The sequence below is a fragment of the Marmota flaviventris genome, chromosome 1 (assembly GCF_047511675.1).
Source record: "Marmota flaviventris isolate mMarFla1 chromosome 1, mMarFla1.hap1, whole genome shotgun sequence".
Classification (NCBI taxonomy): Eukaryota; Metazoa; Chordata; class Mammalia; order Rodentia; family Sciuridae; genus Marmota; species Marmota flaviventris.
The window spans coordinates 182327863-182344483 of record NC_092498.1 but is presented as its reverse complement, the minus strand read 5'-3'; the positions used below and the strand labels follow the sequence as shown (position 1 = coordinate 182344483).

At 37.4% G+C, this 16621-nt stretch overlaps 1 protein-coding gene across 1 annotated transcript in view; it reads left to right on the top strand.

Moving 5' to 3' along the window:
• Window positions 1-16621, top strand: part of Znf385d (zinc finger protein 385D) — a 282504-nt gene that overhangs the window by 129016 nt on the left and 136867 nt on the right. The gene's annotated exons all lie outside the window — the stretch shown is intronic.

Sequence of the window (16621 nt, the reverse complement as noted above, 5' to 3'; positions counted from 1 at the left end):
AAATGAAAAATACCTCACTCACCAGATGGTAGTGATGATCAAATAAGATATTAATAACAAGTAATCTTCACACTATCCCTATGCTATAATTGTTTTCATTTTATAGATGGAGAAACTGAGGCATGAAGAGGTTGTACGTACTTTCTTCACTCTGTCCCCTGGCTGCTATGACTTACTGGACAGGGTTACCAAATGCTCATATCAGGTGCACTATCAGGTGCACTATACAGCCTATCTTTTCGTAGCTGAACCCCCATCAGGGCTCAGCTCTCCTTTTGCTTCTTTCCTCAACTCCCAGCCTATTCCCAGGAAATAAAGGCCTCTAACTCCCAGGCCACTCCCTCTAATGATCTCACCTCCAACTCTGCAGCCCCCCAAGCTCCCACCCTCTCATGAAAGCTGCATGCCTTTTATCCCTTTCTACTGATAAGTGCCAGGACTGTTTAATCTCCATTTAAGCTCTTTCTTCCTCACTCCAGACTCTTTCAGTGGTCTCCCCTGCTGGGAGCCATTAGCCAAGTAGGTATGACAATTTCCTTGCCAGCGTACCCCATGTTGCTGACATGTTGCAGCGACATTGAATGTAGGTGACCTTGCTCAAGGACCAAGGCAGATTAGGGTGTTCCCGGTTTTAAGATAATCCTGTTTAGGGCGTTCCCAGTTTAGGTTCCAGGTTTAAGGTTTAAGATTATTCCTGCTGGGAATAGGGCGTATCCTGCTGCCTGAGTTCCCCTTGAGTTCTCACAGGATTCAGACAGTATATTTTGGAGATAGAAGCCCAGTGGTGGTGGATTTGGGCAGAGAACGTGGATTTGGGCAGAGAACGTGGATTTCCCCAGAACGTGTTTGTAGACGGCTGGTGTGAGTTCGGGAATAAAGAGTTGCTGTTTGAATCTACAAGCTGTGTGGTGGCTCGTGATTGTGTGCCCAGCCAGACTGCGGCATTTGTGCCCAGCCAGACTGTGGCACTCCCCCATTTTCTCAGGCCTCTTTCTCATGGTAGAGGTTTGCTCAGAGCTTCTCTTTGCCGGAGCATTTGGATTTTTTCAATGGGTAGCATGTGAGGACCATGATGTGCCACTAGTCACCACCCTCTAGTGTCTTTTCTGTCCTTTCCTTGCCCACTGATATTTCATTATATTTCCTATTTAAAAAAAAAAAAAAAAAAACAAAAACAACCAACAAAATCAACAGCTCATCATTAGCACCTTAAAATTGTCTTCAGGCTGCTCCCATTTCTCTCCTTCCTGCTCATTGCACATCTCTTTGGAGAGTTTGCTGCACTAAGTGACCCCATTTCCTTACCACCTACTCACCATTCAAACTCCTTCAACCTAGTTTCTTTCCACCTTCCCCTACTAATTACTTTCTCTAACTTTATCCGTTAATCACCAGCATCACTATTCTGAGGAATCACCTCATTTTACCTCCTTGAATTTCACATTGGGAACCACCCATCCCTTCTTCCAATACCTTTTATCTGCGGGTTCTGGAACACAAAACACTCCTACTTTTCTCCTACTCCTTTCTGTTTTCTCTGCTGACTCATCATCTTCCATTTCTAAAACTAGATAGCCCTCTCACATAGCACTGCCAGGCCAATCCCCCACAAGGTAGTTGGAATTCCTGAACATCTCTCATGTCTCTTCCCAGCTTGAAAAACCAAAGCAAAAGCCAAGCAAACAAAAAGCTTTCTGCCTCTTCGTAATATAAACAAAGGGAAAGTGACTCTTCACTTTGGCAGTCAGTTCCACGGGTCTGAACACCAGGAGACTTTTTAAGCATTTCTCCTACATAGTAGATACTCACCATGATCACCACAGTTCTCCCTTTTAAAACTTTTCCCCATCATGTTCTTCCCTCCACCAGTATTAGGTATCTTAGGCCATGTTTGCTTATCCTAACAAACACCTTCAAGTTCCAGTAGTTGTACAAAGGGAAAGTTTATTTTTACTCTTGAGGATGGATGTGACACAGCAGGACACTCTGTCCAGCCCACTTCAAGCTTATTTCTTCAACTTAACACAAGTATTTCTTTATGACTGAGTCGGAGGCTTTTCACTGCCTCAGCCTGGAGCTCGGCAAAGTCACCTCTGCTCCTAGTTCATCAGCTAAGAACTGAACACATGGGCCTGAGTAGAGTCTACTCCATGCACAGAATTCCTCCAGCAACTTCCCAGGATGAAGCACTACCTCCTCATCCAGGCCAGTCAATAATATCACTCTTTCAATCAGCACAATCTATCCGTAGGTAAACATCCTTAGGGTAATATCAACAGACTTTGAAAAAAACTCATTTATTTAATAGATATGTAATTTTAAATATGATAGTTGTGTGCAAATTAAAATATCAAAGATTTAAAAAATGAAAAGTAAATACCATCACTTATGCTTCCAATTCTGTTTCCTAGAGTGCTTGTTCTTTTTCAACCAAAATTTTATCATGGTATCATACAAAAGTCATATATATATATATATATATATATATATATATATATATATATATATATATATATATATATATATATATAAATATATATATATATAAATAAATAAATGGAATCACTAGACCTTCAGTTCTGCACTTGGTTGTTTTCACTTACATTTGAGGTTTTTGAGGTTTTTCTACAGAACTTACAGAGAACTAGCTCGCCCCCTCCCCAATACTGTCTATATAGATGTAACAATTTATATAACCAGCATACTTTAATGAGCACTTATTTAACCAGGTTTGGACTCTTTCATAAATGGCTACAGTCATCATTAATGTACCTAAGAGCAGGAGAATATGGTTATGTTGTGTTTGCAAACAGAATTGCTGGGTCTGCCGGAACCCATGCTTGTAACTAGGAGAGACGTTGCCAAATCTAACCTCTAGAACAAAATAAAGTAAAATCTAAACTCAACTGTGGCACTGATCTATGTTCCTTCCAACATTGTCTAAGAGTGCTGTTTCTCAGCTTCTTATTAGTAATATATAGTTCCAATCTTTCAATAGCCTAGTTAAATTATATGCATCTTCAAGAGAAGTTCTCTGTATTCACATATACATGCATATATATGACAAGATGAACATATAAACATACATTTGTATCTATATATATGCATACATGTGCATATAAACATCCATTTCTACGTAGTTTTGTACATAGAAAGTGTTCAGTATGGTTATTTAATTTTGTTTTCTTTCTTATTGGGGTAAGGGAATGGATGTTAAATGAGAATAGGTTTTGAGTAAAGACAAAGACAGGAGATTCCTGATATGAACAGAAGGAATAGAGATATCAGAAATGGACACAGGAGGGATACACTGGGTTTGTCAGAACAGTAAACAGGTCTTTTTGTCTGGAAGGGCAAGAGTAATGATGGAGACAATTTAAAAAGTAGCTTATACTCATATTTTAGTGGCTCTTAAATGTGGGCTAATGGGTTCTGTTTTAACACTTTAGAAAGAGCAATCATCAGGGAGGACAGAGACCCAAGTTCTACTTCTGGTTTTGCTGTTAACTGACTCTGGTTTAGTATTTGGGTTTCCTGTATGTCTTGTCTTCATCTGCACAATGAGGAGTTCCAATTCTGCCTTCCTTTATTCTTTCCATCAGAAGTCACCTACCTGCCAAAATGTCCAGGTAAGCTGTGTTAGCAGTTTTTGGGTAAAAAAGATGAATAAAATAGCCTGGTTCTTCTCTCTGAACATAAAGTTCGTGGAGATCAGAGACAAAGATGAAAAGACCTGGCAGCATTGTGACCTGTGCTCCAAATGAAGGCACGAAGGGAGGGCATGGCCTCTTAGTTGGAGGACCTCATCAGCAGAGCAGGCATGCCCAGGCTGCCATGGGTGGGATCTGCTGCCCACCCATGTATTAAAATCTGCTTTCTTTAAGTGACTTCACATTTAGCAACCTTAGCAGAATGAAGTGGTTGCTCTGATACAGTCTCACCAGTGCTCAGAGTTAGCTGGTAGCTGCTTTATTTATTTATTTATTAATAGAAGATTTTCATTTGCAAAGGAGGCCAGATGTCTCCGTTCCCCAGTGTCTCTTTCCCAGGGGTTTTCTCCATCTTGGGAGAGCAGCCTCCAATCTTGCATGTTCCTTTTTTCCTCTTGAGGTTTTCTTGTAACACTTTGTTCTAATCAATTGGAAGTGTTCATGCTAATGAATTTGCACAAATGGCCTCATTAGTTGGTGTTTTTATCTTTCTTGAGGTTTTGAATGTTTTACTTCATTCATGCAAATGAGTCAGCAGCAAGAATTCAGATCTGTCTTGTTGTATGGCTTATCTTCTGCTTTATAAAAGGGGAAAAATCTTCTGGGTTCATCCTAAAGAACTGGTTGGAAATATGTACTATCTATCTAAATAACTTGGTAGACTTCCTAGTGGGGTAAATTGCTTCAAATATGTTTTTGCAAAATTTTGAGTTCTCAAAGCTGTATTTTTCAGTTTTAATCGGTGGACCCTACATGCATGGGAAAAATAATGATAAAAAGCTTTTTAAAAATAAGAACAATAATCATAATTGTTCCATGGGCTTCCACTTACAGTTTTCTATACAAATTTTCTCAGGATTTTTAAAAAAATTTTTTTCCACTAACTTCCGTGTGCACTCAGATATGGGCTTTCTAGATTAACCTTTATTTTTTTAAATATATTTTCATCTATTGTTCATTCTTTTGGTTTTTGTTTTTAACTTGGAGGATATTTTTTCTATTTTATCCTGAAAACAGTTTGCTGGAGACTTTTTTTGGTGTGTACGTGTGTGTGTACGTGTGTGTGTGTGTGTGTGTGTGTGTGTATACTCTGATCTTTATTTTTAAAATTTATTTAATTTATTTTTAAAAATTTTATTTGTTTTAATTATACATGACAGTAGAATGCATTTCTGAATTTGATATATCATACATAGATGGGATATAATTTCTCATTTTTCTGAGTGTACATGTTGCAGAATCATATTGGTCATGCAGTCACAAATGTACACACAGTAATAATGTCTGTTTCATTCTACTAGCTTTCCTATCCCCACATCCCCTCCTCAACCCTCCCATCACTTCCCTCTACCTAATCTAAGGTGACACTATTCTTCCCTCGTCCCCGCCCCCCCTCCTTATTGTGAATTAATATTCGTATATTAGAGAAAACATTCGGCCTTTGGTTTTGTGGGATATACTCTGATCTTTATAATTTGGCGGATTTATAATTCCTTGCCTTTTGGGCATTTATTTAGTAGCATCCTCTTCTAGTTCCATGCATGAATATATTCTGTTACCTACCATGGAAGTTAATTTTTATGTTCCCTTTACTGCCCCTGTTTTCTCTACATTTCCTCTATGTGTGTGTGGTGTGTGTGTGTGTGTGTGTGCACACGTGCGTGTGCGTGCACATTGTTTTTGTTTTCATCTCTGTCTTTCATGTTTGTGGCTTTTCTAAAGTGACTCTTTGAACAACCCACAATAAAAAATTAAAAAAAAAAATAAAGTGACTCTTGATATCAACTTTAATTTCATATTTGAGACCACAAATACGGTAATTTAATAGTTGGTGTGAATGATGGTAGAATTAAGCAATGGAGGGAGATCCGGCTGGAGACTCTTTTTCATCAGACGACTTACGTTAATGAGTGTTAGTCTTCTTTGGGGGCTTTCAAATGTTATCGAGAGGCGTCACTTAACTTTCTTTCTGGTGGTATAACAGATTGCTCAGTTCTTTAGGGCTGTCCAATAGAACTGTCGATGATGATGAAGATGCTCTATACTTGCAGTCCAGTGTCGTGACCCCTAAGCTGCAGATGGCCATTGAGCACTTTGAGACTGGATAATGCAAGCGAGGAACTGGGCTTTCATTTAGCTTTAATTTCACAGCCATGTCTGACTAAGTCGCTGCCATATTGATCCATATGGTTGTAGATGTTAGGAGGACAAAGTGGGATAGGAAATTGTGCTAGTTATCTTACTGACCTTTTCTAAACCTCCACTTCGTGGAGTATCCCACCCCAAATCACTGTTGTATTTGATGTCTTCTAGTGTTGAACATATCTGAAAAATATGTCTTTGCCTTTCTTGGGAATTGTTCAAGAATAACACGATATAAAGTTGAACTACTCCTTATAAAGACTTAAAGCACTCATTCCCAAGGGAGTTTCAGCTGCAAGCTGTTTGATGTCCCCAATTCTTAATGCTTAAAATGATTCTGAGGGGTCTGTCAGTTTGGTTGTCTTGCATCACTTTCTTTCTTGCCACTTATTATATAGTTTGGATATTATTGTTCCCCAAAGATCCATGTGCTGAAAGTTTGGCCCCAGCCCATGATGCTAGTGGGAGGCGGTGGAACCTCTATGAGGTGGGGTAGGTCTTTAGGCCACTCGGACTGTGCCCTCAACTAGGATAAGGGAACTCCAGCCCCTTTTTCTTTCTCTTTCACTGTTGAGCTATGAATGGTCAGTATTCCTCTGCCACACATTCCTGCCATGATATACTATCCCAAGGTAGACACCAAAGCAGCAAGGCTAACCAGTCATGGACTGGAACCTCCAAAACTATGAGACAAAAATTAACCTTTTCTCTTTATAAGTTCATTATCTCAGATATTTGTTATAGTAACTGAAACCTAACTAACACACTACTCATAACTCATTTTTTTTCACTTGTTCTACATTTGTGGTACAGAGTTATAAACACCCCCTATCATCCCATATCACAATTTTTATTCTGTTTCTTATGGATTTTTCCCACTTTTATTTGAAGTTGTTGTGATTCTACAAGATAATGCTTTGTTCTTGACTTTCTTCACATAATTAATTTAAAATTTTGCCAACCACTATAGAAATTCAAATTTTTAAAGAATTTAATAGCTCTATCCTTAAAGTCTTGAACAATTAGCAATGTATTGCACAGAAATCCAAAGTATTATTTCACACCTCTCCAGAATAATAGTCTATGATTGAGTAAATAATTTTATTTCATTACCATTTTTAAAATTTTTTTTGTTTAAAAAGAAAAAAAATGCTGGTAGTATCTTTATAGGACATTTTATGAGTAAAAATAATTTAGCTTATTTTGAACTCAGTATTTCAAAATTTTACATTAAATAAGGCATGCCAGAGGCAATGATTTACTTTTTAAAAATTCATATATTGATATTATAATCTTTATATAAACTTTATTTAATTGATATTAATTGATAAAGATGGTTATAGCATCTTGAAGAAGAAATAAAAATTATGTTAGAATGCCTTATTTGGAAATTTAAATATTTTAAAAGGCATGCATATTTATGAAAATGGAAGTTTCTTCCTGTTTGAAATCTTTAAATCCTCAGAATATTCTACTATTTTTTTCAATTAAAGTACTTTGTGATGAGCTTTACTTATGTTATAGACCCTGTAATTTTAAGGAAATAACATCTCTGAATATCATATAATAATAATGCCAAACGCTAAGTTTGTTCAATGGATCAGCATTACAGTCAGCAAAAGACATCAAAAGGTTAGCATAGGGCAGATTCTGAGTAAATAATAGCTATCCCAGTTAACCTGGAAAAAAATTGTCTCCTAGGTAAACCTTGGAGGAAATGCTTAAGCAACTTAGAAAAAAATTTGATTTTAATAGCATAAAATGTAAATCTTCACATTTAATAATTTTGTTTCTTGATGCTCCACATAACTCATCCATTCAATAATATGCATTCAGTATTTGATATTTTCTAAGCACTTTGCCTTTCCTGTCAGAGGATCTTTGCAACTCTTAAGTTTACATATACAATAATAATATTTCAGCCAAATTATAAAATGGCTTGCACTCTTCTTGCTGTGAGTGGAATGGATGTTTTTCTGTAAACAGGGAGGCAAGTCTGTAATAGCAAGCATTTACTTTTCAGTGACCTATAAAAATGTTTATATTATTTACATTGAAAATAAGATTCATATCTAAAAGAGAAAAGAAAATGTGAGTTGAAGTTCATTGGGAGGGTACTACTGCTTTAGTGGAATTCTCTTCCAGTGTATTTATAAATACAACTGTATTAACTTTTGGTGACCTAAATAACATAAAGGAGGAAAAGTTTATTTTGGCTCACAGTTTCAGTCCGTAGTTGTCTGGCACCCTAGCTTTGGTCCTGAGGCAAGGAGATGTTGAAGAAAAATTACTCAGTTCATGCAGCTGGGACTTAGAAAGAGGAAGGAGCCAGGGACAAAATATAGTCCCCAAGGGCACATCTCAAGTGACCTACTTTCTTCATCCATGCTGTACCTTCCTACAGTTTCCATCTCCTCCCAGTAGTCCATTCAAATGATTAATCCATCAAATGGATTAATCCATTAAGTGGATTAATCCACAGATTAAGTTAGAGCCCTCATGACCCAATAATTTCCTAATAGCCCCACCTCTGGGCATGGCTGCATTGGCATTAGGGATTGTTCTAGACTTAAACCATGACAAGAATAATGGATAGAGTTTTAAGCATGGAAGGTAGACTTGAGGAAACCTCATTGTTCTGTTCAACTCCAACATGTTGTTGATCCCTACTTAACGTTTTTCCGTCATCAGTGAACATATCTGGAATCACTAAAGGAACGGAACAGGTGGGATTTTGAAATTGGATACAGATCTATTTGACTAAGAGGCCTTAAGAAACTGGATGGCAACACTGGATGTTCTATATTGGGAATTAGCATTCACTTTTTATGTCTCCAGATATTTATTTACTTTATTCCCAAATCTTTATTTACTCAAGTCATAGTACCTAATTTGTACTTTAAACAAAAATAGCTCCTCCAGGTACGAGTGTATTCTTCAGACCTAGATATTTTTTTTTTTTCTTTCTGGATCCAAACCAACAGACATTGAGACTCTAGCCTACTGTCTGTTGGGAAAATTTCCACTCTGTTCAGTTTTGAGCAATGACATTGCTTCAGTGTCATTAAACCCAATTATAATATTTGGTCCAGCAATATTATTCATTCACATCTAAATGGTCCACAGGGGAATACATTATGTAGTGCTTGCCAGTTCTCTCTCCTAAAGTTTCTTCTTAATGACCAAGCTTCAAAATGCTTCTGTGTTTTCTAAAATCAGTATTATGGATTTTTTTTTCCTGTTTGGCTAAAGGCTATATACATGTGTTTCTCTACTAGTGTCTGCGTTACCTTTTAGAAGCACTATTTGAAATCTAGAACTTTCAAAAAAATAAATTAGAAATAAGATGTGTGTACATAATTTTATCCTTACCTATGTTACAAGAAATATATGTATGTATGTGTGTGCATATATATATATATAAAAACATATATATGTAATTTTTAAAATTTTTATTTTTCTACTAGAGATTGAACCCAGGGACACTTAACCATTGAGTCACAACTCCAGCCCTTTATTTATTTATTATTTTGAGACAGGGTCTCCCTATGGTTAGGGCCTCACTAAGTTGCTGAAGCCGGCTTTGAACTTGCAATTCTCCTGCCTCAGCCTCCTGAGCCACTGAGATTACAGGCTGTAAATATATTCTTTAAAGGTATTTATTTTGAAAATGACGAAGAAACTCAGCATTTATTTGCACCACTACTTTCTCTAAGATGTTCATTGTTATCTTCGATCATAGACAACCAAGTCCTGTAGGATTTATTAGGAATTTATTTACTAACAGTTATTCTACAAAGTAGTGGGTTTTCTTAAAGTAAGATACCTTGCTAATTTCATTTAATTCTTCCTCTTCCCTACCTCACCCATCCTTCCACTTTATCTTTTGCTTTTCATCATTTGTAAAGTGCTGCCGGGTCCCACCCATTCAAGAACACATTCAAGGTCTTTGGTGAGCTTCCCTTGAAACAACCTTCTGGCCTATCACCCATTCCCACCTGATCCTCCCAATAAGTCACAAAAATCCCTCTGATGACTGACAGTGTATTTCTACATCTGAACTTTTCCCATTTCATTTGTTTCGATGCTAGGTAGCTTCATCTGACGTGCCTCTCACCACCCATGCCATTTTCTATGGAGTTATGCAACCCTGACCTCCGAGCTTTCAAACTGCTTCCCACTGAGATTTTCCCTTACACTTCAGTCAGAAACCACTCTTTCTCTTCTTTCCTTCTGAACTCCTATGCCATTTCACTTGTATGTCATTTGTTATTCTGTGTGCTTTTTGTTTACAGGTTTGTTTTTTTCTTTTTTGTTTACAGGTCTTGCTGGATTAAAGTGTCTCATTTGTCTTTGGATCCTTTTTTTTTTTTTTTTTTTTGAATAGTTTTCTAGGTTTCTGAAGTTAAATATGATTGCAGGAACGTTTTCTTGCTCCATTTAATATATAGCATAGGACTTCTGAGTCACGTGCTAGCACTACTTGAAAATAATCTCTGCACATGTTCCCACCAGGGAAGAATATGAAGCCTCTAATTAATTAGGTTATAAATTATGACTAGTTGATTAAGCCTTAGACTAAATCATGGCTTAATTTTTAAAGTAAATCCTACTTACATTTAAAATGCTTTGTTTTTAGGTCAGTGGTCAGTATTCTTCAAACTTAATACACCAACTATTGGCTAGAATGTGATCTGGTATTGATATTTCTGACCTAAAATGACACCCGGAAAAACACTGGAAAAAAAAATAGAATAACTGTTATAAAAGTAAAAATGTGCAGCTCCTCAGAGTATATTGGCAGAGATGGATGCATTTTTAGGCTAAGTTAGTTGTTTTCAGGAGTATACATAAGAGGAGAAGTCAGGATGTATCATGAGACTGTACCCTCCTTTTCTATCCACCATTAAACTTGACATTGTCTGTTACCTATGAGGAGAAAAGGAGAATACAGCAATGACCCAAATCTTCAGGAACCTGGAGGAAAATTAAAACTACTTGCAGTAGCACCCCTGATGGTGTTGCAGCCTGACCTTCCATCCATTCATAGCACCATCTCAAAAAATGAGAAAGGATATTTGACAGATGAAAAATTTGTCTTCTGACTCTCTCTATGTGAAGATAAGGAATAGGAATCTCTGAAAAAACAGTGAGTTCTCATTTTTATAAAGCTCTCAAGCTCTATAACCTGAATGATATCAGTTGTGACTTTTAAATTCTATCTTCGCTTTGCAATTGTATTTATACTTTGAAAATTTTGATATAAAGTTGCTGAAATGTTTGGCAGTAAATACTTGCAAATGAAATTGCCACCTTCCCTTCTTGTAGGAACTAAAACTTAAATTCAGAACGACTTTTCTTAACTTTCTTTCCTGTATCATGTTTTTGTTTTAATTAAAAGTTGATGGAGAGCTGGGCATGGTAGTGCACTCCTGTAATCCCAGTGGCTCTGGAGGCTGAAGCAGGAGAATTGTGAGTTCAAGGCCAGCTTCAGCAACAATGAGGTGCTAAGCAACTCAGGGAGACCCTGTCTCTAAATAAAATACAAAATGTGGCTGGGGATGTGGCTTAGTCATTGAGTGCCCCTGAGTTCAATCCCTGGTACCCACTCCCCAAAATAAAAGGTGATGGAGAGAGCATTCCTATGAACTTTTGCAGCTAAATGTTCATTATGTTTCAGATGAAATTGTTGGCTTATTCATTCTTTATGGACTGAAAAGTAAAAATTCCTTTCCACTGGCAGATTGCATTGACACCTGTGCATCTAGATTAATATTTTTAGAAGAGACTTAATTTGTAATTAGTCTAAAACCACCATAAAATGAAGTATTGGAGACTGAAGGATGATGCGCAATTGGTGTTTAGGAAGATCTCTTTAAGACTTTCGTGTCTATCTGCTTTGTCTTTCTTTTTTTAGAGAGTTTTTTGTCTGAAAACAGTTTTAGTTTGTTTTACTAAGATACTTTTCACATTATTTCTGCTGCTCAAAAATTATACTGATGAAATGTGATTCAGTTGAGAACAGTGCATTTCTCTAGAGTAATCCAAGAGCTGTCTTTGGCTGGATCACATTGAATATAAGGTCTAGGAGAGAAGATGAGACTGAAGAAATTGGCAACAGAGGTAGTCAATTTCGATTTCTAAAGGTGGTCTGGCATTCAGCATGGTTATGTAGTTTAGTAGGTATTCTTTTTTCCCCCCATTTTATACATGATGAATAGAGCTTAGAGGATGACATAAATAACTAAATAAAGGTCAAATCTGCATGCCAATCATTGCAGTGATGGACCACTACAGGTAACAGGCTGAAAAAACAAACAGCCAAGGTTATAGATGTGCTGTACCCTTGTCCTGGAGGAAATATGTGTCCATGCATTTTAAAAAATGTTTCTATTATTATCATTAAGGCTTAGTAGTTAATCATAAAGGCTACGTGTATCCTGGATCATCATGGATTTACCTTCATCTTCTTTTTATGGGTCATGGCCAGAAATTCTAAACATTATGAATGAAAGTTGGAGTCAACTGATTGCAAAGCTTAAATATGATTTGTTGAACGTAAGATAAGGTGGAGGAAACCCTAGAAGTTAAGATTGGTTTATTTTGGCTTATATTTTTTTCCAGTTCTTATTCATGTAAGACTGATCATCAAACTGAAAATTCCCAGTTGCTATGTCATGGCTGCTGAAATTGGCCTGTAGTGAACAGTGTCAATTATCTGCACAGGACTCCTCAATCCCCTTTTTGATTCTGTGTGCCCTTTCCAGCTTTGATGTACTTTGGTTCCCATATGCTCTGCTTTTGACTTTCTTTACAAGAGCTATTGGGCACGTGGAGCCACTTTGCTAACCCAGGCAAGGTGCCAGAAGTCTCTGGAAGCTTAAGATATCCTGGGGACATCCTTAGCAGTAATTGACAGATGTGGGAATATGCAGGACTCAGTGTCTTACTTCTGATCAGGTCAAACTAGGATAGCCAATACTCCAGATACCCTCGTGGGACCAGCCTGAAATCACACCGTTACTGGCTCCTTCCTGCTCCTTGTGGTGCTTCCTCACAAGTGCACTGGACTTGCCTCAGAGCATGTGATTAAAAAATTCACTTATTCAGTGTAATCTTTGGCTCAGAGTCCGCTTCTGGAAAGTAGACCCAAGATAGGGTTGTTCTAAAGTAAAAGTACACAGACTTCATCTGTTAGCTAGCTCTGTTCTCATTAGTCATTACATATTCTCTTGAGGATGCCACCGTTGTGGGATGTCTAGTGGACAGATGCAAATAATTATGCAAATAACTGCAGATGCAAATAACTGCAAAAAACCATGAAGGATCTTGGTAGATGTTGATGTATTACACAGAACCCTCTGTAGTTTTAATGGATACAACAGCAACATGCAAAAGTCCTGCCTCCTAGAATTGCTTCTTGTTTTCATCCCCAGTATTCTTCTGGGTCCACAAATCTGATGGAAAGCTATCTGTCTGCCTTTGCCTTGGGGTTAACAGTGCTTGGACGACTTCATGTCACTCCCTTGTAGATTGAGCTCTACTCTAGAAATCCAGGACAGCAGTGGGAAGGAGCCTTCACACTGGGATGAACCCCTCAAAAAGCACATGAAACTGGCCCATACCCTGGCACTTTCCTTCTTCAAAGAACTTTTCCCATTTTTCTCCAGTGTTCTCGGACTAGTTTATACTTTGGACTTACCAGCTCTCCTCATAACCAATGGTTTCAGATCATATTTTCTCTCTTATTGTCCATTGTATTTTTAAACAAAATCTGTGACATATACCTAGGGACCCAGAAACAAGCCTGAGGTCCTTTCAAGTCTTGAAAATGCATTGTATGTACTTCTATGCATGGGGGTGTGCACACATGTTTGGACTAGTGTGATATTGTGCTTAAAGATATTTATTGCTAACAGTACAAGCAAGAGATGCTTTGCTTGACTTATATTCCTCTCCCCCATCCTTCTCTATTTCAGATAAACTTGTAGAGAAAAGATGTCAGTCATGGAACGTTGTCTACAAAGGAGGGACTAAGAGTCATTTACATTTCAGAAATTTTTTTCAGATGTCTTGGTCCAGAGTTGGGTCTGGACCAAGGGTGATGTGGGGAATACAAAATTGTTTGGGAAGTGAGATGATGAAATGGAGGCCAGTGCCAGTGCATGGAATGCCAGTGTTGGAATTGGGAAAGGCTGGGAGGATGGAAAAATGCCACATCCATCATTCATCCACGAGGTCTTCCTATAAAGACAGAGAACCAGAGTCCCCACACTGTAAAACAATAAGTGAGTTGGGTTGAGAGATCTCAAGCAGGACTGGTTGGGGGTGACCAGAAAAAAAGGGGGCAAGCCAATGCATGTCTCAGAGGAGCAGGGGGAGAGGCACTGGTGAACTGTGACTGTTTTTCTTTTGTGGCTATAGATATGTGGAGACACTCAGGTCATGCCAGGGTCTGCCCTGTGGGGTGTCACTTCTCATTTGCTCAGGAGCTAGCTGTATGCAGGCTCTGTTTCAGCCCTCCTTGTCCCTTAGCCTAGGTAGGGAATAGAGGACCTTAAGAAAAGGGCCTGTCTAAGAGATCCACCTTTTCATTTGATTTAGATCAATGAGTGGCTTTATGTTCTAGAATGCTTTTCCCCTGTGCAAGTTTCATACTTTGATTGACAGATTCTAACTGCTTTCTACTTAGAAGAAAATGGAATAGGTTTTATTCTTGAAAGGTACCTGTTGCTGAGATTCGCAGTCTTAAAATAGAAGTTGCCATTTCCTTCACATCTAAAAGATTTGATTTAAGGACAGGAATTTGAGCAAACCAAAGATTTACTGCAGATAGATTTTTTAAAATAAGTTTTCCTTTTCAAAGAGCGGAAAATTACACATAATGCCATCATTGTTTTTTTACTATGAAGACGGGGTTACTGAGGAGGGAAATCTCTGTGAGAAAATGTAAATCCGATCATAGAGAACACAATTAGATGACATCAATATATTGCCATTATTGCAATCATTAACTTGTTTCTCTTGGTGTTTGTTTATAATTTATAAAGAAGCATATTTTTACAAGAACACAATCGTAACAGATAAATAAGTCATTTCAGATTGCAATACAGATGACATACTAGAGAATGGTGTCATTTGAGGAATGAGCAGAGGAACAGAATCATGTAAAGAAGTTTAGAGAGAAGCACTTAAACTTTGGAAACCAAACAGGAAATCTACACAGGCATTTCATTTACTCAGACAAGTCAAGGAAACTCCTAATCATCCTAAGTGATAATTACAAAAATTTCTTATGGACCGGAAGCTGTAGTAATTAAACCTTTGCAAATATAATCTCTCTTAGTCCCTGCAACATACTTAGGTGTCATGTGTTATCTCGGTTCATAAATAGTCAGGTTTAAAGAGATTAATTAACATTATCACATCATTCATAACAGGAGTTGATACTTGAAGGGGTGTCAGGCTTGAGCAGCAGCTGGTTAAAAAATATAATAATAATCATTAAAAGAGCTAAAATGTAGTCAGATGTTTGGGAACTTTTAAGAACAAATGTGATGGAAAGACACCAGAGCAAATAAGGCATCAGAGCCATTGGTATGAAAGATCAAGGTGTCTAGGCTGGATGTTGGAGAAGGAATTATAGCCAAGAAGAACTGACCTCAATGAGGTTTAAGTGTGGGTGGGCTGGTGGAGTAGAGCTGTGTGGGCAGAATGAGTGATGACTGAGGATTCAGAGGTTTGGCTATTCCTGGTAAATTGAATTTCAGGGTGTGACCCCAAGAATTTGTTAACACCAGATTAATTGGGCATTTGCTTTTTATAAGGACAATGTAGAAAACATCCATGAGTAACTATAAGTTAATTTCTGTTCACCTTGGACTTACTAAAGTTGGTTTTTAAAAGTAAGCATTGATCATAACCATTAATCAGGTAATCAATTCAGAAAAGGCAAGTCTTGATGAATGATAATTTTTAAAAAAATTTTTTTACTTACATATGACAGCGGAATGCATTATAATTATTATTACACACATAGAGCTCAATTTTTCATATCTCTGGTTGTATACAAAGTATATTCACACCAATTCGTGTCTTCATACGTGTACTTTGGATAATAATGTCCATCACATTCCACCATCATTTCTAACCCCATGCTTTGGAAATCTATTAAACTTCTCTTTTGCTTTGTTCTTTCATGCTAACCTTTCCATGTGTTTTCTCTCCCAAGAGGTATTTAGGTAATAGAGGAGCAAATAGACTCTGCATTACCTTTTCACTAGGTAAAAGAGCACAAAATAGCTTTGATTATTGAAGAGGCGAAGGACTACTTGTGGAAAAAAAGAAATGGATTATTCAGTTTCTGATAATTCAAAGAGAATGAGAGGAACTTCACGGCACATTTTTGATACTTGATTTTCTTGCCATGCCTCACATGTGATATCAAGGTGCTATATACTTATTTAAAATTATTATTTTTCCCCCAAAATACAGTGGAGTTGAGGTTAATTTGAATATTCTCATTTGGGTTTTCTCCTTGATTAGATATAGATGGCCATTAGAGATCTGGAGGGCTGGAGGGGATGGCCAGGCCACCATTGCTGCTGCATCCTGTCTACTCATTATTCCAATCTTACCACCAAATGAAAATGGATTAAAAAAAAAGCAAGGAATAATCACTGCCTCCACTTAGTTAATTTTCATTTTCTTAAATTATTGAATAGTCCGAGTCATCCTTTAGTGATTCCCTATGGTAAAAATTTGTAAAA